This window comes from Lepus europaeus, chromosome 7, assembly GCF_033115175.1.
Source record: "Lepus europaeus isolate LE1 chromosome 7, mLepTim1.pri, whole genome shotgun sequence".
Taxonomy (NCBI): domain Eukaryota; kingdom Metazoa; phylum Chordata; class Mammalia; order Lagomorpha; family Leporidae; genus Lepus; species Lepus europaeus.
In genome coordinates, this window is record NC_084833.1 from 99,899,867 (window position 1) to 99,923,910 (window position 24,044).

General features: G+C 49.2%; 1 pseudogene; it reads left to right on the forward strand.

The window, feature by feature from the left end:
* The first annotated feature begins 7,485 nt into the window (after positions 1 to 7,485).
* On the forward strand, positions 7,486 to 8,957 carry LOC133763908 (large ribosomal subunit protein eL21-like; annotated as a pseudogene).
* Positions 8,958 to 24,044: the final 15,087 nt, after the last annotated feature.

A 24,044-nucleotide genomic window follows, 5' to 3' on the forward strand; every position in this document is an offset into this window, starting at 1 on the left:
TCTAGCCGAGAATCCCACAACCAGTGCCTCCTGACCTGGCTACTCTTCAACACACAGCCAGGGTTCCTTGGGCAGAAATGTGGGCCACTCTGTAGACCCCTTCAGCGAGATGTAGAGGAGCCACCACAGTGGCAGAGCTCCCCCTACTGACAGCTCACATGATAGCAACCCTTCCACTCTCCCTCCTTCCCCAATCCAATCACCTCACCATTCTACAAAATTAGGTTCCAGGAACAACTGCCAACTCTCTCTGCATCTACTGTAAGACAATAAGGGCAACTTCTTCCAGAAGATCTTAGGAATCAGGGCTCCCAGACAACACAGAATTGAAATAACACTAGGACAGTCCCATAACTCAGCACTGGGTCAGATTGGTGGGATCCCCACAGCATTCAGCTCAAAGAATCAGGTGCACCAAGTGATTCAATTAAGTGTCCACGCTGACTTCCTCCCAGGAGCTGACCTACTCTCACCCAGAGGACTTCCTAGACACTTCCCACCCTCACACCACAGGTAGTCAAACACAAGCTAAACACAAATTATGTTAAACACAACTTCCAAGAGATGGTCCATAACAATGACAAGTAAAGAATAACACAATATGTTTGACTCTCTAAGGATCATGACATTCATTGAATCCTCAAAAACATCATCAGCCCATCAGTTGAGGAAGCTGAGCCACAAAGAGATGAAGTGATACACCGGGATGCAAGCTCATCTCCTACGTAAGCTCAGAACACTAAGGAGAAAGGACCATGGAACCAGGAAGCCTAAGATGCCCGAGTTCCTCTCAGGGCCCTGCCAGAAGAGAAAGCCAGACCTCTCCCTTCCCAGGGCTGAGTCATTGTGGAGGCTCTAGAGACTCTTGCCAGATCACCAGAGCCTCAGAACCACCAGAACCAGTGGGGTCAACAGCCTGCTGGAGCAGTACACAGAGGGAACCAGCACAGGCCCAGAGGCTTGAGCAGCCTCTCCTATCCGGATCATCGCCATGAAATGCACTCTCAGAGTTGCCCAAGAGAGCGCTTAGCTGGGAGAACACTGCAGGCCCTTGTGGGCTAGAACCTGTAGGGCACCTCCCATCTGCATCCAGCTTGCTAGGACTCAGTGCCCAGGGATACTGAGTGCAACCTAAGCAGACTGTAGAGTAGGCCCCCTTCCTCAGTACTGCTTCTCACAGTTTCAGTGACCCAGCGTCGACCGTGGTCTGAAAACATGAAGTGGCAAATCTCAGCAACAAGCTATCCATGAGTTTCCAGTTGTGCACCAGCCTGAGCAGCATCCCAATGCCTGCATCATTCACCTCACTTCACTTTATCATCTCTCATCACCACAAGAAGAAGGGTGGGTGTAGTACACTATGCAACTTTGAGAGAGACCATATTCACGTCCTACTACAGTACACTGTTTTTTTAAATTTTTTTATTTTATATTTTTTGACAGGCAGAGTTAGAGAGAGAGACAGAGAGAAAGGTCTTCCTTCCGTTGGTTCACCCTCCAAATAGCCGCCACGGCCAGTGCGCTGCGCCGATCCGAAGCCAGGGGCCAGGTGCTTCCCCCTGGTCTCCCATGCAGGTGCAGGGCCCAAGCACTTGGGCCATCCTCCACTGCCTTCCCAGGCCACAGCAGAGAGCCGGACTGGAAGAAGAGCAACTGGGATAGAATCCGGCGCCCCAACCAGGACTCTCCCACAGGCAGAGGATTAGCCTATTGAGCCATGGCGCCGGACTACAATATACTGTTTTAATCCTTTGTATTACTTGTTACCATTTTTAATCTCTTACTATGCCTAATTTACAAATTAAACTACATCATAGTTTTGCACATATAGCAAAAAAACACAACATACATACAGTTCAGCACTATCAGGCATCTTCTCCACAGGTAAGAGAAATTACTGGACTCAATTTGGAATGAGCTGGAAGTAGAAGACAGAGCAAGGGAGGCATGAAAGCTGACCTGGACGCTAGAGCCTAGATGACTCATGGAAGGCTGGTGCCACCATCCAAACACCAAGGAGTCAACAGGAACACACTGGGATGGATGAAGAGGTGATGAGTCCGTGTGGGGTTGGCCCAGTGTCCTGTCAATCAAGAAGGCAGGGAGTGTTTTAGTCAAAGAGAGGAGAGAATAGGAAAAAAAAAAAAAAAAAAAAAAGGAGGGGGTAGTAGGAAAGTAAGGCAAATGAAAAACTGGACAGGAGAGCTGGATTGTGATGATCAGTGACCTCTCGTCCACATCCTAGCTCCTGCTGTTCTCTTTGCTTGTCTCTAAGCTCTCTGGAAAGACACATTCTCTTCCAAAAATCATACCTTCTCTGAGACTGTAGCATAGAGCAAATGCACTACAGAAATATGAGACTACTTCAAAAATTTTATGGAAAAAAATGGACTTGAAAAATAACTTTATTTTGGTGCCTAAATGCTGAAATCCGAGCATACAAAGGGATCTTCAAAAGTTTCATAGAAAATGCACATTATGAAAACAAACTATACATGCGTTTCAAAATTTTTTATACCAAAATTAACTTCTCATTCCGTTTTTCTGTGAACTTGTTGAAATGTCCCCATATGTGTGGCAATGTGAGGAAGATGTCAAAGGGGATTTAGATTCCAGCATTGGTGGATTGACAAGTTTTGCTTTCCAGATCCCTTGGAGTTCTGTTTATTGTGCCTTGCTTTCTCCTCTGACAGTGACTCTCCCTCCATGCTCCAAAGATTCCCACTTCTGGTCCAGGGATCCTGACTCCTCAGTGTTCCCATTACAGCCAGAACCCGGGCTGCCTGGTTTCCAGGTGGTAACCACCACTGGATCAGAAAGACCAGAAAAGAATTCACCTTGGGCTCCTTTCCTCCTCCCAGCAGGGATGTTAGGGTCTGGGCAAGCCAGGCACGGCAAGGTCCCAGGCTGGGATGGGAAAACAGACATCTCCCTAAGGTTTACTCAAAGTGCATGTATCCTGCCAGACTTTGGCCCCCGGGACCTCATAGGGGTTGGGGTGGTGCCATCAGAACCATTCTCAAGCTCGCGAACACCTCCAATTTGCAATCCTACCACTAATAAAGTCTCAGAAACAAGTCCTCAATCGTGTCAATCTCTTTCAGGGACCTAGAATTATCTCAGTGGCAGAGTTTCTTCAGACGTGGATAAGGAAAGTCCCTGCCTCTGTTCTCTAGTGGAGCATCTCTTTTCTCTTGTAACACCATTAAACACACTCCAGCGAAGGGGAGCTACTGAGGCAAAGACAATTAGCAAGTGCTCAGTTCTCCAGTCATCTGCATCTCTGGACACCATAGGAAAGGGGAGCCCCTCTCATAAAAACATGGCCCTCTTTAGAGAAAACCAGCCACATTGCAGACTGCTCTGAGCTGTGAAGATGAACGGGATCCTCTAGGAGAGGCCAAGGGAGACAAGGTCCACAGTGATCAAAAAATATCATGACCGCTGCCCCTGTGATGCTGATAACCCAGGTAGGGGAGCTCTGCTCTCGGCTCTTAAAGGCTGCTCTTAGCTCACCCAGCAATGGGTGGCCAACTCCATACAGAATGACAGAAGAATAAAAAGGGATTTTTTTTCTAATAAATATTCTTGTGCAGCTAATCCACCCTTTGTAACTGTCAGGCTTCATGGGGCTGGCTGCAAGCCCATCAGATAACAATGCAGCTGTGACCCGAGAAATGTGAGAAGAGGAGCAGATTAATAAAGATGAAAAACATGTTTGGTAACTTTGTCTGAGGGGAGGTCGGAGGGGAGTCCTCAGAGGGATAACCTGGCAACTCAGGGACCACAAAACCAATGCCACCTAGAAGCTACAGCTCCCCCATGGGGATAGAGGTCAATCAGACATATGCACACTGGAAGTAGACATTTTTACATAGCATTTGTTCCCTGGGCCTTTGTGCACTGGCTCAGTGGAAAGTGGCAACAGATTGACAGAGGTGTCACACCTCAGGGCACATGCCTTAGGTGTTCCCCCACCCCCAACATTAGGCTAAGGACATACGCAGCTCTGCAGAGAGGCAGCCCAAGGTAGAGCATCCTCCCTTCCTACTCGCTGACAAGGCCCAAAAAGCAGCCATGACAAAGCAAGGATGAAGATATAAGGAGAGGGACTTGACTAATGTCCACATTTTCCTAACCAAGAGTTAGGAGAAGTGGTCCAACAAGTGCATGGATAAGCGTGGAATGCTTCAGAAGTAGGCATGACCTGAAACAATGATGTCTTGATATAGCGTGGAAGTAGCGATTTTCTAGTCTATGTGGCATGACGAGGACTAACACGGAGACAAAGGTGGAAGAAGAAGAAGGGATGGAGCTCGCTGTTTAGGCCCCTATATCTTTCTACAATTGCCTCCCTCCATCATTACCTGCGACGACATCCCAAGGAAAGATTCCCCTCCCAGACCACTTCCCCAGGATTTCTTCAAACACACCATGTTATTTTTGCAGCTTTTCCTCATATCCTTGCCCTGTGAGCCTCAGCGGGCCCTGCTGACCTACAGAGTTTTGCAGAGCCTCAAGCCTGGGACTCCCATCTTTCCCCTTCCCCAGAGCAGCCCAGCAGGGGGAGCTGGGGAGCATAACACTCAGGTGACAACAAGGTTCTGCATGACCCCAGTTAAACTCTAGTTTCAGGGGTCTGCATCATGGAGTAACTGGTTAAACCACTGCCTGCAAGGCATCCCATATGAGCACCAGTTCCTGTCCCGGCTGTTCCACTTCTGACCCAGTTCCCTGCTAATGACTGGGAAAAGCAGTAAAAGACTTGGGACCCTGCCACCCACATGAGAGACCTGTAAGAAGCTCCTGGCTTTGGTTGGGTCCAACCCTGGCTGTTGCAGCCATGTGGGGAGTGAACCAGTGGATGGAAGATTTCTCTGTCCTTCTCTCTGAAACTCTTCCATTCAAATTAAAAACAAAACAAAACAAAACACCCTCTGGTCTCAGAGCCCTGGAACATAAAACCAACACTGGGTCCTCTCTTTTGGACTTGTCTGCTCTAGCCATCCTTGCACATGTGGAGTTACTCCTAGCCCCTGGCTCAGCTGTCTGGAGCCACTCAGGGAAACTGAGTGGGGTGCAAGCATTCCCTTCTCTCCCACCCTTTCTCCTACAGCAGGAAGAGCTACATGTTTGTGGTAACCAGGAATACAGTATGAAGGCTTCATTAGCTCAAGAAGGGTAGGGCCAATGGTAGACAACTAACGATACAATCACTAGTAACAGTTTATAAAGCACTCATTATGTTTCAAGTCTCATTCTAAGTTCTTCCTGGGGTAGTGTGGGGCAGGAGATATGCAGCCCACTGGTTGTATAAGCCCACAGAATCATTTGGTCTGGCCCTACCAAGGCAATTACAGGTCAGACTCAAAATTCAATAAATTTATAGCAGACTCATTTTTAAGTTGATAATTTTGTATGGCCCCCAAGTGATGTTATAAATATCCTAATGGTGCTTGACATAGAGAGATCCTCCAGTTGCTGGTTAAGTGACCAGATGGCCACAATGGCCACTATTGAGCCAGGCTGAAGCCAGGAGCTTCATCCAGGTCTCCCATGTAGGTGGCAGGGGCCCAAGTACTTGGGCCATCTTCTACTGCTTTTCCCAGGCCATTAGCATGGCGTTGGATCAAAAGTGGAGAAGTGACATGAACCAGCACCTATATGGAATGCCAGCATTACCAGCTATGCCAAAATGCCAGTCTTCAAAATTCATCTATTTTGGCCGGCGCCGCGGCTCACTAGGCTAATCCTCCGCCTTGCGGCGCCGGCACACCGGGTTCTAGTCCCGGTCGGGGCACCGATCCTGTCCCGGTTGCCCCTCTTCCAGGCCAGCTCTCTGCTGTGGCCAGGGAGTGCAGTGGAGGATGGCCCAAGTCCTTGGGCCCTGCACCCCATGGGAGACCAGGAGAAGCACGTGGCTCCTGCCATCGGATCAGCGCGGTGCGCCGGCCGCAGCGCGCTACCACGGCGGCCATTGGAGGGTGAACCAACGGCAAAAGGAAGACCTTTCTCTCTGTCTCTCTCTCACTATCCACTCTGCCTGTCAAAAATAAAAAAAATTAAAAAATAAAAAAAATTCATCTATTTTAAGGTATACAATCAAGTGATTTCCAATTCATGGAGTCTTCAAAAAAGTTCTTGGAAGTGTTATTCTGAAAAAAAAAAGTGTACATATAAAAAAAATTTGTGTACCAAAATGAACTTGCCTTTTAGCTTCATTTTTACACAAGCACTTTGAAGTACCCACACCCATTCACAATGTTGTGCAGCCATCACCACTATCTAATTCCAGAATATTTCTATCACACCCAAAAGAGCCACTCATCCCCATTAACCAATTACAAAAATCTACTTTTCAGGGAGGTGCCTTCTACTAGGCGAAGTTTAACATCATGCTCAGTGAGGGGCAGGTCCCACGACTGAGAGGCAATAAATGGATAACTGGTATAGCACTCAAATTTTACACATGAGCAAATGGAACATGGGAGGTTAAGGACCTTGCCCATGGCTGTCTGACGCCAAGTGAAGCAGAGGCAGACATTTGTGTCTGGAAGGCAAAGTCTAAGAAGAAAGATGCGCCACGTCTTCTGCATTATCAACAGCACAGAGTGGGTATCCCTGGACTTGTTGCCCAAACTTCAACACTCCAAGAAAAGGAACATTTCTGGAGCTTTGAACCAGGTAGTTTTAGGAAACTTGGTAAAGAGATCCAAAAGGTATTAAAGCTATGAAACTCATGAACTGAGAGATGGGGGCCCACACAATTAGGCCCAGAAGTTCAGCAGCAATTAATAAGCATTTACTGAGCAAACCTCCTGATGCTAGGCAAGGAGAGCACACAAGGAAGCCACCTCTCCAGTTCTGCAGCCGATTCCACCTCCTCTCTCAGCTCTTCCAGGATTATGCCCTCCGTGCACGTCCTGCTACACACCCCACAAGTCTCAGACAAACTTTTCTCTTTCCTGGCTCTTACTCTTCCCTGGGTGTTGCTGTTGCTGCTTTCATCCAGAAAGCATTCTCTCTTCCTCTTAATTTAACCAAATTCTATCCCCTGTGATTAAAACCAAGGAGCTCTCATTTCCCTGAACAAAAGAAGCACATAATAATAACAGCAAATATTTGTAGGTCTCTTGCTGTGGGCCCTGCACTGTGCCAAACAATTTACAGTACATGGCCTCATTTCCAGGTGATGAAAATGAGGCCCAGAAAGCCTGAGTAACTTACTCAAAACCACACAGCTACTGTACGGCAGAACCAAGATTAGAATCCTGGGCTTGGTGATTCTCAGCCACAGCCTCTCAGACAAGCCTGGATGTCACAAGATAGCCCTTCAGCCAAGGAGCTGCTATTGGTAAGTACTTCACACATACTGGCCTCTTCCTTTTACCAGATCACAAGCACCTTGCGGGCAGGCACCAGAACCATGTATAGAAAAGCAGTGCCCCACAGTCTCTCACATACATGGAAGACTTGCTTTCGTCTATGCCCCGGTCTTGGTTAGTGACAAAAAGGTTTGATATCCAAGAGCAAGAGGTGGACTTACCTAAAGGGAGGATTGCTTACTTGCCCTTGTCCCTTGACCAGACAGAGGAGGAGGATCGTATTGTGGGACAGGGCAGGCCGAGGACAGCACATGGCTTCATGGGTGGCCTGGAACCCCAGGTCCAGCATGAATGTCAGTTTGAGAGTAAAAGTAACTCTCATTTGTAGAGCCCCAGTTCATGCAGGCACTGTCCTAAGCATTGAATCTACAGAACCTCGTGAGTCTGCATAGCAAGGTGACAGGACAGTACTGCTATTGTCGCCAAGACTAAGAGAAGTAACTTTCCTAACGGTTCCTGATGGTAAATGGGCTTTCTGATTTCAAAACCAGAAAGCACCTCCAGAACCTCTTCAAGGGGACAGCACCTTCCACCTAAGTTCAAGTATTCAAACTTTTCATATCATCAAATACTCACTATGTAAGAAACCCAAGCTAATTGATTTCCCTAAGAGAATGGCCCCATGGTCAAGAGGCTTACCTCTAGATGAAAGGCCCACAGAAAGGAAGGAGCAGGCTGCAGGACATCCCCCCCTCCAAGCAGGAGAAGGATAAAGTGGGCCGCCAAGGGGCCAGCGCTGTGGTATAGCGGGCAAAGCCGCCATCTACGGCATCAGCATCCCATATGGGTGCCAGTTCTATTCCTGGCTGCTCCACTTCTGATCCAACTCCCTGTTCATGTGTCTGGGCAAGCAGAAGATAGCTCTGCATTCATGTGGAAGAACAAAGCTCCTGGTGCCAATCTGGCCCAGCCCTGGACATTTTGGCCATTTGGAGAAGGGACCAGAGGATAGAAAACCTCTCTCCCTCTGTGTCTCTCCCTTTCTCTCTGTGAGTCTGCCTTTAAATAAATCTTAAAAAAAAAAAAAAAAAGATAAACCTTCCTTTTGGCCAGAACCACCACCTTCCAGTAATTCGCCGAGATGATGAACACACAGGGAAAGAGGAGAGGTCGCCGATGCATGTTCTCCAGGCCTTTCAGAAGACGTGGAGCTGTTCCTGTGGCCACACACATGCGCATTCACAAGAAAGGTGACACTGTAGACACCAAGGGAACGGGTACTGATCAAAAAAGAAGGCCCCATAAATGTTACCACGGCAAAACTGAAAGCGTCTACAGTGTTACCCAGCATGCTGTTGGCATTGTTGTAAACAAACAGGTGAAGGGCAAGATTCTTGCCGAGAGAACAAACGTGCGTACTGAACACAGTGAGCACGCTAAGAGCCGAGATAGCTTCCTGGAACGTGGGAAGGAAAATGATCAGAAAAACAAGGCAGCCAAAGAGAAGGGCACCTGCGTTCAACTTCTCCACCCAGAGAGGCCCACGGCCCACTCTGTCAGAACCAGCAGGAAGGAGCCGAGCTGCTGGAACCCATTACTAATGAATTCATGGCACAAGAAGTGGAAAAATAAATAAATAAATAAATAAATAAACAAACCACCTCTGGACTGCCAAAAATTAAAAAAAAAAAAATCCTCCAACCTACAGCTTAAAGAGACAGCATCCTTTTATAGGGATACGGAAGAGTCCAGCTTCCCTAAACCAGCTTCCCGACTGCTTACTCCGCATCACATTGTCCCAGTTTTCTCTTGGAGCATGAGTGAAAGCAGCTATAACTTTGTTTTCCTTGTAGGATCCGTACATATTAAGTTTTCCTCGGCTAACTAGTCATATGGCTAAGAGACAGGGACAGCAGGCGCCTTGGTCTGGGAGCCACTCCAAAAAACACTTCAGACTGGTCATTTGAAAACCAGGAACACGTTCCTCCCACTGTGGCGGCTGGGAAGTAAAATGGCCGGGCAGAGGCAGATTGGACGTCCGAGGAAGGTGGCGGTGCCTCCAGCATGGCGGCTTGTGGGCCCGCAGCGGCGGGCGCGGGGAGACCCGACGACTTGTCCCTGGGCTGCTCCACCGCCGCCCGGGCCCGCTCCCACCGGCGGCCCCCACTCCCACCCGCGGCTCCCACCCTCAGAGGGAGCGGAATGGCGCCGGAGCCCAGCGTGTCACCTCAGCCGCACGCTGCCCGCGAGGCGCTGTTCCCGGCCTTGCGCCGCCATGACCATCCGTGGCCTCGGCCCAAGGTGAGGCGATTCGGGGCGGGCGCCGGGACACCGCCGCTGCCTGTGGTTTTATTGCGGATTTCACAACGCGTGGACGGAGCGGTGGTCAGGAGAGCACGTTCGTGCAGGGCACCAGGGTAATATTGAAGGAGCTGACAGAACCCCGGTCACCAGGCTGAACGGGCTGGTGTTCGGAAACCGCGCGAGGTCGTCTTTCCCACACGTTGTAACCTGACTGTGCGGGGAAGGCGGTCCAGTCTGGGCAGACCGACGTCATGGGCCTTCCTCCTGTGCTTCGCACGCCCGCAAACCTGACTTTTGTTCTGTTTTTTTTTTCTATTCAGCGCTCTTAGGCATGAGCCGAATTAGCCCACTGCACAAAGGTCAATTCTGTTTAAAACGCTGCAGTGTATTAATTCACCAGTGACACATCGAGTTGCTGAGGTAAAAAGGCTACTCAGATTCTGTAGTGAGTATTTTTACCTGAGGAGAAACTGACTTTGGCTTTCAGAAGAAAGCTTTCGGACGCTCCTGCGTGTGGAATCCGTGGTGGCACACTTATTACAAGCCTGCTATTAATGTGGTCAATATCAGACAGAAGTGATTGCTGATTTTCAGAGGGGCTAAAAACCTGCCCAAACTGGTACAACAATTCAGTGATTTTTAGCAATCCAGCTATGGTGTTTTGTCTTCTGTGTTCTGTGTAGTGTCAGTGGGGTAAGAGACGCCTTCCAGTATTATATCTCTGACTTGTATGCTCTAAATCTAACCCACTATACAACTGATAAAAACATTCTCCCTTTCAGTTTATTAATATCTTCAAACACATCTCCCCCAAGAGTCATTTCAGCTTTAAACATTTATTCTTTATACATTGCAGCTTTTTCAGAAATTTCAGTACTGGGCAGTGTATGCGTTTCCTACTCCTGTAATTACCACAAACGTGGTGACTTAAGGGACATTATTTAGTGTCTTGTGGTTCTGGAGGTGAGAACTCACATATCAGATTGCCGCCAGTTGGGTCTTGTTTCCGGAGACTCAAAGGGAGAATCTTAGCTTGACTTTGCCGGGTTCTGGAAGCCACGTACATTCCCGACTGCAGCGTCAAAGCCAGCAGGTGACATCTTTCGTCTGCAATCTCTGCCTCCATCCTGACGTGATGCCTGTGCCCCTCCCCCAGCCTCCCTCTTATAAGGCCTCTTCTGAGGGCATTGGCCCCACTGGGTTATTCCAGGATGATCCTCCATTTGCAAGGACCTTTATGGAATCATCTCAGCAAAGTCCCTTCTACCAGGTGGAGTAACATATGCACAAGTACCTGGAGTAGGTCCTAGACACCATTGAAAGACCATTATGTGGTTAATCACAGAGGGAAAACAAATCCCCAAGTTTTCAGAGAGTCATCTATCAAAACTGCTATCAAATATGTGCTAGAGCAATGGTTTTCTGAAAACTACATTGACGAAACAACAAAAAAAGCCAAGTGCCTTACTGGGTAGAATGAGAAATTCTCTCTGATCACTCAGTTATATAAGGACTCTGAAGAACTTTTAAAAATTTTTAAACATGCAAATGGAGTGCTTATTTCCATAACTGGATGTTTACACTGGTTACTGAAACCCACTAGGTAAAATCAGGCTCTGCCAGTTACTGCACTGTTCTGAAAAGGACTCAGGCTTCCATCCAATCCTTTTGCTCTCAATGAATCTGGTGTTGAGGTTCTGGTGGAGCAGAATATTAATTGCAGCAGTTCACTTTATCCGTTTCTGGGATGACAACAAAATTGGGAATACCTAAGTACTCTGAAAATGTGGATTCAAGGTAGAGAGTAAAGGCTGTTTCAGTTAGATGAGGCTATTCAATTTCTCAATTTTATTGACTCTTTTTCTGGTTTTACTTTTCCGTTGATAACTTTACAATTTCCAAAGTCTTCAAGGTGCATACAGAAGTTTAACTCTTTGTACCCCACTCCCTGTGGAATTATTTTCATATATATTATTCTGAGATATGCAAGTACTGTAAGTCATTTCCATTATTGCTGTTTTAAGTGGTCAGTTTTCATATATTTTTACCCCTTTTTGCATTTTCATTTCTCTGCTGGTTAGTGTTTCCATCTGAGATGGCGCTGCTGCGGTCTGAAGCAATCCAGTGTTTTAGTGCAGATCTGCCTGCAATAAATTCACTGAGTAGAAATTAAAAAAAAAAATACATAGAAAAAGAAAATGGGCTGCCGTGTGCAAGAAGAGAGAAAAAGCGCTGGTAGTTGAGGAGAGGGATCTAAATAGGTGACTTCAAGCTCTCATCCAACACATGTAAGAACTGAAGTCCAGGGGCCGGCGCAGTGGCGCACTAGGTTAATCCTCTGCCTGCGGCGCTGGCATCCCATATAGGCACCAGGTTCTAGTCCCGGTTGCCCCTCTTCCAGGCCAGCTCTCTGTTGTGGCCCAGGAGGGCAGTGGAGGGTGGCCAAAGTGCTTGGGCCCCTGCACCCGAATGGGAGACCAGGAAGAAACTCCTGGCTCCTGGCTTCGGACTGGTGTAGCTCTGGCCGTGGTGGCCATTTGGGGAGTGAACCAACAGAAGGAAGACCTTTCTCTCTGTCTCTCTCTCACTGTCTCTAACTCTACCTGTCAAATAAATAAATAAAAATCTTAAAAAAAAAAAAAAAAAAAGAACTGAAGTCCAGGGGGGCAGGCATTTGCTCTAGTGGCTAATAGGCCCACATCCCACACCAGAGTACCAGAGTTCAATTCCCAGCTGTGAACCTTGACTCCAGCTTTCTGCCAGTGTAGACACTGGGAGGCAGCAGGTGATGGCTCAAGTAGTTACATCCTGGCCACCCCCATGGGAAACCTGGCACCTGCCTTCAACCTGGCTGTTGTAGGTATTTAGGAGTTGAACCAGCAGACGGAAAATAGATCCTTCTCTCTCTCTCTCTCTCTCAATCTCTGCCTTTCGAACAAATTTAAAAGAAAACAAAACAAAAAGAACTAAACTCTAGCAAAATGCAAAGCTGAGGACACATACTTAATAGCCATCTGGACAAAAATAGTAGACACTGTCACAAATCCCGGTTGGGATTCCCAGAGGAGGATACACAGGGCATCCTAGCAGACGCCAGAGAAGTGAAAATCAAACAGTCAAAGCTAGAGCCAAGGAGCGTGCCAGGGGTGGAGCGAGAAGAGAGAGTGGCTCAGTGCAAACCAGTAAGCACGTGGGCGTCCCTACCAGGCATGCCTCTGATAGTCTACTCACTCAACAAATATGGATTGAGCATTAGAGCATGCCAGCGTCATGCCTAGGGCTGGAAAGAGAGAGGGGCGAGCAGCCACAGAGTCCTGCGCTCAAGGAGTTGACACTCGCAGAGGACGCTTCTGAGCGAGGCGTTTCAGGCTGAGGCCACGAGAAGGAATCAGATCATGGCCCCTGTGCCCAAATCCCTTGAAGCCAGGCTATGGATACTAAACAAACACATGGTTAGCTCAGTTGCTATGCAATATTTAAGTAAGTCTTATGGAAAATAACAGACATGAGAGGAGTAAGCCAGTCAAATAGACGTGAGTTCTGCGAGATAAAAGAGCCACAAATGAAGAGTGCATGCAGGAAAAAGTGTTGGCCAAATTTAACTATAAACTGCCTGACCCTGTTATAGAAATTAAACTTCCACATTCCTCAGAAACCCACGTGTTACCACCTCTTCGCAAGTAACGTTATCTGTCTCTCCAAAAGTTGGCGTAGAAATCCTAATCATTTCAGCTGGGCCGAGCTAGGCAGACCCTGCCTGGAGAGCAGACAAGAAGCGATGGCCCCAGCATTCATTCATAAACCAGTGCTTATCATTTGTGATGGGTCAGGGATATAAAATGGTCATAAACTATACAAGATTACCCAATCTGATTCCTTTATTTTACAAACAATTAAAACGAGGCTTGAAGACATGAAATGGTTTGTTCATGGTAAGTTAGGCTACTAATCTGGCAGGCTCAAATGCAGTTGCCTGGTGATCTCTCTTCCTACAGGTAGAAAAAGGGTCATCCATCCATCCAGGAAGACATGAAGAGGGCAAGGAACGTTTGAGGTACGTCCATCCCTGCCTAAGCCCTGAGTGACACCTTTATCAAACCCCCTCACCTGTCACTTGCCATGATTCTCACTCCATGAGCCATCTTAACTGAGGCTGCAGAAGAAGAGGATCTCACCCGGTCCTCAGACTCTCCAAGGAGACAAAGCCAGGGCAAGGCTAGTCCAGAGCTGGTGCGGACTCCCTGAGGCTGCCTAGTTCTGACCAGAACTCTAAAGTGTAGCAGTACAAGCCCTGGAGGATCCAAAACCATCTCAGTTTCTCAAAGCAAACAGAGCCGTGGGCAGCAGGCCACAGGCAAAGGTAGAACACCTCGTGAGTGGTTATCTTTGCCAGAATGCACTAGCACCAGCAAGGGCGGGGGCCGGGCTGGGGCAGAGACCGGGCCACCCAGCCCCAGTCTCCTCTGGCTCAGCGGAAGCTACAAGCCCTACTCTGCTCCCAAGGACTCGGCTGTGGGATGAAGAAAGCATTCAGGAGTAGCACCGGAGAATCCGGGGCCTCTTGGGAGCAGGTGAGACCTGGAAGGAGCCCACCACCTTCACCAGCATGGGTGGGAAGAAGACAGGCTCTGGCTTCCCCCAGAAGGCTGTACCCTGCCCTGGGGAGGAAGCAGCTCCCTTGGTAATGACACTTGAGGCCCTGGCTGGGGGCCACGGCAGCCTAGAGCTCGGTTTTTGTTTCCCCTTTCTGAATGGAGACAGGCAGAAGGAAGGAATTCTTTGGCTGAGTAACACAATACTTCTGGGTCCGGCCCACCAGGCTTGGCCCTGGGAAGAGCAAACAAGCTGCCTGCCCTGTCCCAACAGGTTTGTGGACACTCATCACTGGCTGCCACTCACTGTGCTGAGGTGTGGATGCTGGGGGAAAGGGGCCAGCAGACCCCAGGCAGAGCGGGATGTTGGCAAAGATCTATAGCCCAAGCCCCACAGGGAGGCCGGAGCCTGATACTTGATGCCACCAAGCATTCAGGTGTGGCTGGCCCCACCTACCCGGGGCTTTCTCAGCTGCCACCTGCCACACTGCCCTGAGCATCAGAACCCAGCAGGAAGTTCAGCATTTCTTTCTCTCAAGATCCTCACGACACTATAAGCTGCAGGCCTCCTTCACTGATGGATGGGGGTTTTTCAAAAAGTTCGTGGAAATGGAATTCAAAGATAAATTTATCTGAGTGCAAAACAAAATGTTTAATTCCATCCATATGTAATCAATCTTTCAAGAGCTTGTGGAAAATGCACATTGTACATGAATTTCAAAAATTTTTGCACTTAAATTTACTTGCCTTTTCATTCCATTTCTCCATCAACTTTTTGCAGTGCCCTTGTGTGTGTGTGTTCTATACACCCAAGCAAGAACAAGCGCTCAGACTCCTTGGCTGTGACCCAAAACATCAGCTGCAAAGAAAATGTTAATACTTGTATGGCATTTTGCAGGTTCCAAAGGACTTTTCACGGTTATTATCTCCACTCCCATAACCACCTTCGAGGCCAGGCATTTCCCACATAGGAAAGCAAGACACTCAGTCAGCCATCCACCAAAGTCTTAAAGCCAAGGCTGGAGCTCTCACACTCGGGCAGCTGCACTCCCTCTTGCCCCCAAACCCCTGCCTGTTCAGACCAGGATAAATGAGAGGCTCTACCTGGAGTGCTACTGGAGCCAGGCAGAGCTGGATGGAGCCCTTGCCTCACCTCACCCCTGCTGGCCTAGCCGCAGCCCCTCCCTGGCAGGTGCCCCCTCACCTCTCCAGCCCTCCCCCCTCCCGGCCACAGACTCCCGCGCTGTTTGTTTTGCTAAGAGTTTCCGTTGGCTCGCGTGTGGGTGTTTGCTGTATTTCTCCTGCAGATGGCAGACAGCGTGCCCTCCCCAGCCTCACCCCACGCCCAGCACTGTACAGAAAGCAGAGCTGCAGGGCAGAACAAAAGCCTAGCAGGTGAACAGCCCCGTCTGGCGGCCTCTTTCATCCAGCCCAGAGCGTAGACAATATATTTACAAAATTCCTTTCAACTCCTCGTCCTCTGCAACTCTTCCTGCCTGGCTCCCATCCTGCTGCTGTGGCTCCCAGCACCCCCACCCTCACAAACACATCTGCTCCTCTGATGGAGCAGGGGACCCACAGTTCCAAAGAGCAAAAAAAAAAAACATTTTTTTTTTTGGTTTCCAACCATCACCGCCCCCTTAGAACCCAGACTTATAGAAACTTCCAGCACAAGTGGAGGAGCTTATTGAAACATAGGAGGTGACTCTTACCCTGCAGTGCCCAGAACTCCGCAGAAGGGTCCACTGTGCCTGCCAGTTTTTTCCAAACCCCTGGAGAGCCTTCTCCCACACCCCCCACAATGAGGCTCAGGCTCCTGTGGGAATTGAGGCAGGGGATGGGCTCCTCTGTCTTTAAAGCTGTTTCTCATTCTCAGATCTCAGTGCTCCCATTAGGACCCAAGAGCTGTGCTCATCTGGAGGACTGGTGTCTGGCTCTGGAAACGGGCTGGACAAATGCCAGGGAACTGGCTACAGCAGAGGGCAGGGACAGGGGATGGGAGTCTCTGAGCATCCTTGCTGCCCATGCCCAAGGCTAGACCTCAAGGGCAAGTGTCCGCAGATGTCCCCTGCATCTTCACCCACCACTGTCCAGCAGCTCGGCTCTTCCCTCCACCCCCAGGATGCTGTCTCTTACCTGCTTCTACCATCGCGTCCCGTCCTTCAGTGGACAGCTTCGCTGTCAGCCGTCCTGGGCTTTCCTCTCAGTCCTGATGATGTCTCTGGTGATCTCCACCAGCAGCTTGTCTTCTAGGCTGAGGCCCAGGCTCATCCACTTGCACGCTCAGCTCAGAACACAGGACCTCAGCCAGGCCTACAGCCTCAGAAGAGATGGGAACGGACGGCCGTGACTCCTGACACCATTTATGCCCAACACAAAAGGAGCACCTTGGGGATGTCCGTGCTGACCCTGTTACTAAGGGCCGAAGATTTGCTCTGGGGAGGAGGCAAGGAGTCACCAGCGAGTAGGACCCAGAATTCCCAGGGCCACCTCAATGGCAGTTCTTACAGATGCCCCCACAGGGTCCTGGGGCCCCTGGGTCTTATGTTTATGGATTAGACTTCGGACTCCAATTTGTACAGACTAAATTCTAGCCCGAAAAGGGAGAAAGGGCCCCCATGTGCCAAAGCTGCCTTCCTCACCCCTGGGACACAGTACCATCCAGGCACATGCCCAGCCTGCTCTCCACGCTTCCCAGCACGGGTCCACGGCTCCCACAGCACCTGCCCCTCTCCCCCCACCTGCCCTGCTCTTCACACCTTGGGGGTCTGGCTCCGATATTTCTGCTTCCTAGGGAAACTTCCCTGACCCCTTCAGCTGTCCCCATCAGGGGCCAAGGGTTCTCCTAATGCCCTTTCCCCAAGAGCCGGCCCAGTTGCCCCAGGCATTTGTCATCTGAGTGAGCATCTTGTCTGAAAACTCCTGAATCACAGAGACATCTGATTCACCTCTGTTCTCAGCCACCACTCACCGTCCCCCACCCTCAGTTCCTAGCACGGCACCTTCTCATAGCAGACATTACACATATTCTGGATCAATAAATCCAGGATAATACCCCTATCCCCCACCCCCACCCAGTCCTTCTGATCGGCCACTGGAAAACCAATAATGCCTTGGGTGATGGTCAGAGGGTCTGATGGCTGTGCCATTCCAGGTGGGCACTGTCCTGAATTTACAGTTAGACTGTCCTAGTGGTACGCCTAGCCACCCATCAGAAACCTGTGGTGGACAGATTAAATACATTTTCAAGTCTCCATTTTCCCAAACTGGAGGCGAACAAGGCTCCCCAGCCTTGGGGCAGCTACCTCCTCCCTGGCAGGGTGGCTCAGCCCCTGTGGTCAGGGTCCCAGGGAGGCCTCATCCCGATTTGCATATAATCACACAATGCCAGGCACAACAAAGCCACTCAGCACGGCAGAGCCTTCTCAGCTGAGTTTGAGGTTTAATCCCTCTTAATACAAAAGTTTCTGCTTTGCTTTCACCAGGCCCTGGGACTCTTGCTAATGATGCTAAACAAATAATGGCCCTTTATCCCCCTCCGGAGGATTGGCCCCCGGCGCATTGTGGCCACACAGGCCTTGGGTGTTGTGGTTTACGGGGCCAAGCCTGCACCTGCGCTGTTTGTGTGAGCTCATGTGGACGCCCAGCAGGGATCTCTACAGAGAGCCAAGGAGAAGGCACCAGCCCAGTGGCTGCTAGACCTGCTCCATGGGACAACAGCTCTGGGCTGTCCCCCTCCTGCCACCACCCCACACACACACACTTCGTCCCCTCAGCAAACACTCATCCCCTTGGCCACTTCACAAAAGCCAGCTGACTGATCCTCTTCCAGACAGTGTGCAGCTCCCAGTGCTTCCCTTTCCAGACCGACCCCCCTCACCCTGCGCCTACCCCACCTGCTGTCATTCCTAGAGCAGCTTTCCTGTTTGCTTCAGCATTTCACCTTCAGGCTCCCCCAGGCAGGAAGCCCCCAGGACACCGCGTCAAAGGCATGCCCAGGGCTCCTAGGCGTGGCCCTAGCCCCTCTGCCTGCTGGTTGTGAGGATGAACCACAGCCCTCTATAATTGACATTGATGCAGGACTTGAAGCCAGCAGGCAGACTGGTGGCCTGAATGGGGGCGCCCTGGCTTGTCCTGGCTATCTACTTTGGTGTAACAAATAATCCCCCTCCAAAAATAGTAAAGAGACAGTCCTTAGTTCACAATACCAAAGTTCAGGAGTCTGTTGGGGACTCCATCAGGCAAGTCTTCCACTTTATGCAGCACTGCAGGGGCTGCTCTGTGGTTTTTAAGTGGCCGATGGACCTACCTGGGAGTCTGAGATGCTCTCACACTTTCATGGCTCCTGTCTTGCCAGTTGTGGCTGGAAGTTTGGCTCATCTGCAACTGTTGACCAAAGGGCCCACTCGTGGCCTCTTGCCTCAGGACAATGAGAGTCCTCACACAGAGAGATCAAGGCTCCCAGGGGGAGTGTTCTGCTTGAACTGTGCGAAAACTACAAGCACAAGGCTTCCTATGACCAAGGCCCAGAAATCACAGAGTCTCACACCCGCCACATTCTAGTGGTCAAGCATAGTCAAAAAGAAGGGGTTTTCAGACATCTTTAATCCACCGTGCCAGCCACAAAGGTCTTCTCGGGAACCACCAGCCCCTGTAACCAGTACAGGGACAGAGTGTCACAGGCGCAGACTCGAGTGTAGTCTTGCCAACATCACGGTTACCAGGCTGCTTATACTACATGCTGGCATCACCCTCAGCCTTGCCCCAGACCTCAATCCAGCATCCTACCTGTGGCCATGTGCAGCTTCCGCAGGTGACCCGCCTCTCACCTGCCCTGGCTGCTGGCAGATCTTTGCTTTATTGGTAGCTGTTAGACCCAGAGCTGCCTGCTTTAGGTGGGAGATAAGGAAGGTGGGATTGGGTCAGTGCACAGGCAAAGATGGGGGTGGGGGTGGGGCAGTGTCCCAGGATTGAAGTCCCACCCCAGCTCCAGAGGCAAGTCCCCGCTGTAGGGCGGGGCTGTCACTAGGGCTCTCCAGGAGTCAGAGATGGGTTGTGGAGACAGCAGGGGGGGTGGGGGGAGGGCCTGTGGACAGGTCTCTAACTGCCAGACCACTTGGGTACTCAGTCACATCAACACCTAAGCCACACCCGGACAGACAGGCTCTGCCAGACCCATCTGGCCCTAGCCAGCTGCACTCTCCCTGGCTCCAGGCTGAGAGCGACTGGTGCCTGGCAGGGCAGTCCTGGAAATTAGGGCACAGATACACGTGGGCCAGGGCCACAGACATGTCTTTTTAGCTTTCTTCATAGATGCATTTCAAGTCCATATCAAAAGGAGTGAAGACTAAGATAACGAACTTCCATGCACCTACAACCTAACCGAAGAGCCCAATGCTGCCACGTGTTTTCTCAAGGCTCTGATGAGAGAAAAGTCAGCTTGCTTCCATGTAAGAAGGAAATAAGCATTAGGGGAAGGAGGGCAGAAAACCCCAGCATCAGCAGGGGCTGCTCCACCCAGGCAGGGACCACTGAGTGGATGTCGCAGTCAAGGGAGTTTTTATTAATTTGGGAACAGACTTTAACTCAACAAGCTGAGTTGGTCACTGCTAATTCCTGAGTGCTACGTTCCTGTCCGCACTTGAGATGTTTGTGTCCACCTACCTCCTACCCTTGACCATAAACTCTGTGTCTATGTTTTATTCACTTCTGATCTTACGAAGTTCTTGCACAGAGTCAGGATTCTTTGCCGTTGAGGTGGACAAATGATTAGGTCCTGGGAAACCCCCGTGATTCATGGGCTATAACAGAATGGATAACAGAAAGGAAAAGAAATGTTGAGCAGGCATTTGGTGCTGCTGCTAGGTCACTGCTTTGGATGCCCACATCCCATACTGGAGTGCCTGGTTCAAGTCCTAGCTACTCTGCTTCAAACTCAGCTCCCTGCTAATGCAAACTAGGAGGGGGGGGGGGGCAAAATTTCAGATCCCTTCCATCTACACAAGAGACCTAGATGTAGTTCCAGATTCCTGGTTTGAGCCTGGCCCAGCCCAGGTATTGCAAGTATTTGAGAAATTAACCAGCAGCTGAAAGATCTCCGTGTGTGTGTGTGTGTGTGTGTCAAACTAAATACTTCTAAAAAAAAAAAAAGGAAATGCTGATAGAAAAATGAGACTAGATATCATCCAAAGTCTGGATCCCAATATTTTCTTCAGTAAAAGGAACCAGAAATCCTTGAAAAATGGATAATTCCAGACTTGGATAGGAAATATACAAGAACCACCAAAGGCATCCTATAATGCAAAAAAAAAAAAAAAAAAGAAAATTACAAGGTGCTCAAAAACAAATTATGAAAACCCACAATCATGGAATATGTCAAAAACAATCCAGGAGTCAAATGAGAGAGTTTCCAATGACCAATGCTGGATCATTCTGAGCCAAAAAGAAAAATACATACTTTCAATCCAAAGTATGAATAAATGGTTGAATAAAGAAGAGGAGGAAAATCTCACATGGAAAAGGATTGTGAGTGATGTATTTAGACCCTGCACCCTCAGGGAGATGGAACGCAAGTCCCCACTCCTGGAGTGTGGCTGACCCTCAGAACTCCTTTCTCACTGGTGCAGCACGAAAGGGAAACTAAAAAGTGACTTGAAAGCAGGGGATATGGAACAAACACTACCCCAGCCTGTCAATCAAGGTCAACACGATGATAGTACAGGAAACTTCTAAAAGTTCAAGGAAAATTCACATTATTTTAAAATTCCATTTCTCCATACATTTTTTTAAGTACCTGCACGTGTACCCTTGATAGGAAGTGATGTACTTTATCAGGTAGTTTTCTTCTCAAAAACTTTGAACTTCAGGCCAATCAGTAGAAAAGTACCAGATAAATCCCAATGGAGGGACATTCTACAAAATACTTGACCCAAACTCTTGAAAACTGGAAAGATCAGCAAAAATACAGAGAGTCTGAGAAATTGTCACCAATTGGGAGGAGCCAAAGGAGACAGATGAGTAAGTCAAAGATGTGAGCCTGGGACAGAAAATCTGAACCAAGTACAAACTTTAGCTAAAAACGATACACGGGATCTTTACAACATTCACAAAAAGTGCATATTACGAGAAATATGTACGCAGATTTTTTTTTAAAATTTGCACCAAAGGGGCTGGCCCTGTGGCACAGTGGGTAAAGCCACTGCCTGCAGTGCCAACATTTCATATGGGCGACGGTTCGATTCTCAGCTACACCACTTTTGATCCAGCTCCCTACTAATGTACCTGGGAAAGCAGCAGAGGATGGCCCAAGCCCTTGGATCACTGGACCCATGTAGGAGACCCCAAAGAACCTCCAGGCTCCTGGTTTCAGATCAGCCCACCTCCTGCCATTGAGGCCATTTGGGAAGTGAACCAGAGGACCCAAGAACTCTCTCTGCCTCTGTCTCTGACTCTCTGTAACTCTGCCTTTCAAAGAAATAAAAAAAAAAATTTCTTAAAAAATTTTTACACCAAAATAAACTTATCTTTTAATTATCTTTTCCATGGAGTTTTTGAGGTTCACTCATACAACCCTCATTCCGCAAAAACTCACACAAACACAGTCTATTAGAATGATGGTCTACGGGGAGATGAACCTGAAATAAATGGTCATGTGGCCTGGTGAAAACCCCTTCAACTCCCTGAGTCTCTGTCTCCTCGACTTTCAAGTGAGCCATTGGACCCGATGAGCTCCTGTCTGACTCCAGTGGCAATGCGATGTGAGTTACACAGAAAGGCAGGCTAGCGGCACTACCTGGGGTTGCTGGCATCAAGGCGTGGCCTTCAGCATTTGACTCTCCAACTCCTATTGCTTATCATGCTAAAAACACCCAGAGTATTCTCCTCTCTGGGCCCTTGGGTACGTGGTCTACACCCAGCTGAGCCCGCAGTTCCAGACCAGGTGCCCTCCTTTGAGGAAGGGCACACGTCCACTCAGGTCTCGTGCTGCCTTTGTATTCCCACAGCACTGAATCTGGCAAAGGGACTCGTTAAATATTTTACCACATCCCAGGCCAGAGCCATCCCCAGGGGTTGAGGTCAGCCATTCAAAGTAGAGAATAACTGGGAGCAGATTTTTCATTTTAACTTCAACCTGAGGAGCAATCCGAATTTGTTTAAATCTTTTCCAGTTTGTCTTTGCTAGAAAGCCTGTCCAGTGGCCTGCCCTCCTTGTGCTGACTCAGGGCAACTCACTTCACTTCTCTGACCCTTAGTTTCTTCAAAATAAGAATTGAGGACACAACCCTTAGAGACCCCTTCCAGCTCCAATCCTCTCCATCCACTGGAATAATCTGGCCCTACGTAGGGCCCTAGGATCCTCTTACCAGGCAAGTACAACCTCACCAGCCCAGTCGCCAGGCAGAAAGTAACAGCTGTGGGGCTGGTGCTGTGATGTAATGGGTTAAGCTGTCGCCTGCAGCACTGGCATCCCATATGGGTGCCAGTTTGAGACCCAGCTGCTCCACTTCAGATCCAGCTTCCTGGTAATGTGTCTAGGAGGGCAGCAGAGGAAGGCCTGAGTGCTTGGGCCCCTGCAGCCACGTGGGAGATCTGGAAGAAGCTCCAGGCTCCTGGCTTCACCCTGGCCGTTGCGGCCATTTGGGGAGTGAATAAGATGGAAGATTCTCTCTCTCTCTCTCTCACCCTCTCTCCTCCTCCTCTTCTCTGTAACTCTGCCTTTCAAATAAATACAAAATAAATCTTAAAAAGAAAAGAAACAGCTGAGGTGGATCTCGCAGAGGGAAGGGAATATCAGGAGCTGCTGTTCATGACTGTAGGAGACACAGGGTGGAAAGGGACCAGCAGGTTACAGAACTTCCTGCGAGATCTCAGATCCAGAGGAAACTCGCCTGTCTTTCAGGGGAAGGAAGAACCCACATTCTGCTGGGAAATTCCTGTAACTGGTGTGAAGGGGAAAAACATGCTTGGGAGCCATAATACCCAGGGTCTGCCCTTGACCGGCCCTCCTAGTACCAGGATGACCTCAGGTGAATGACTTAACCTCTTTGAGCCTCCATTTTTTCCATGATAAAATGGGGTTCATTGCAAAGTCCATCCCACAAAGTTGCACCCCCAAAAAGTGGTGCACGCCAAAGCTTCTTGCAGAACTCTACTACTAAAAGCATGGTGTCAACCTCCCCGGCCTTATGTGAGGTCTTGAAGAAATGCAGCCTCTCAGGCCCCTCCTCCAGGCACCTGTAGTACTCAAAGTCCGCCTTTGAAGATCCTAAGGGATTGGCAAGGGCAGTCAAGTTTTAGAATTTTAAAACATCACAGCATCACACAGATGTTAATCTAAATGTCTATCAGAGTAATTAAGGCAAGGATAGTAATTTCCCTCTCTCTCTCTCTCTCTCACACACACACACACACCGCTGCAATAACATTTCCCTCTTCTGCATCAGACTCCCCCACCCCACCCACCCCAGCAGCACCAGCTCACCACTTCCTGTGAGCTCACAGCGCCACCTACTGGAGAGATACTGCAATGACGACTGAGTCACTAGGCAAGAACAAAGCAGAAAGGACAAAGGTGAAGTGCCCGTCATGAGGGGCCCTGGGAGACTCAGGGGACCATTCAGGGAAGTCTCTGCGGTAGCCATGGGTGGCTGTTGGGCACTTGAAATGTGGTTGGTCCCCGTGGAGATGTGCTCTCAACGTAAAACAGATTTTAAAAGAATATAAAATAGCATTTTACTCTTTTTTTTTTTTTACTTTTATTTAATGAATATAAATTTCCAAAGTACAGCTTATGGATTACAATGGCTTCCCTCCCCATAACTTC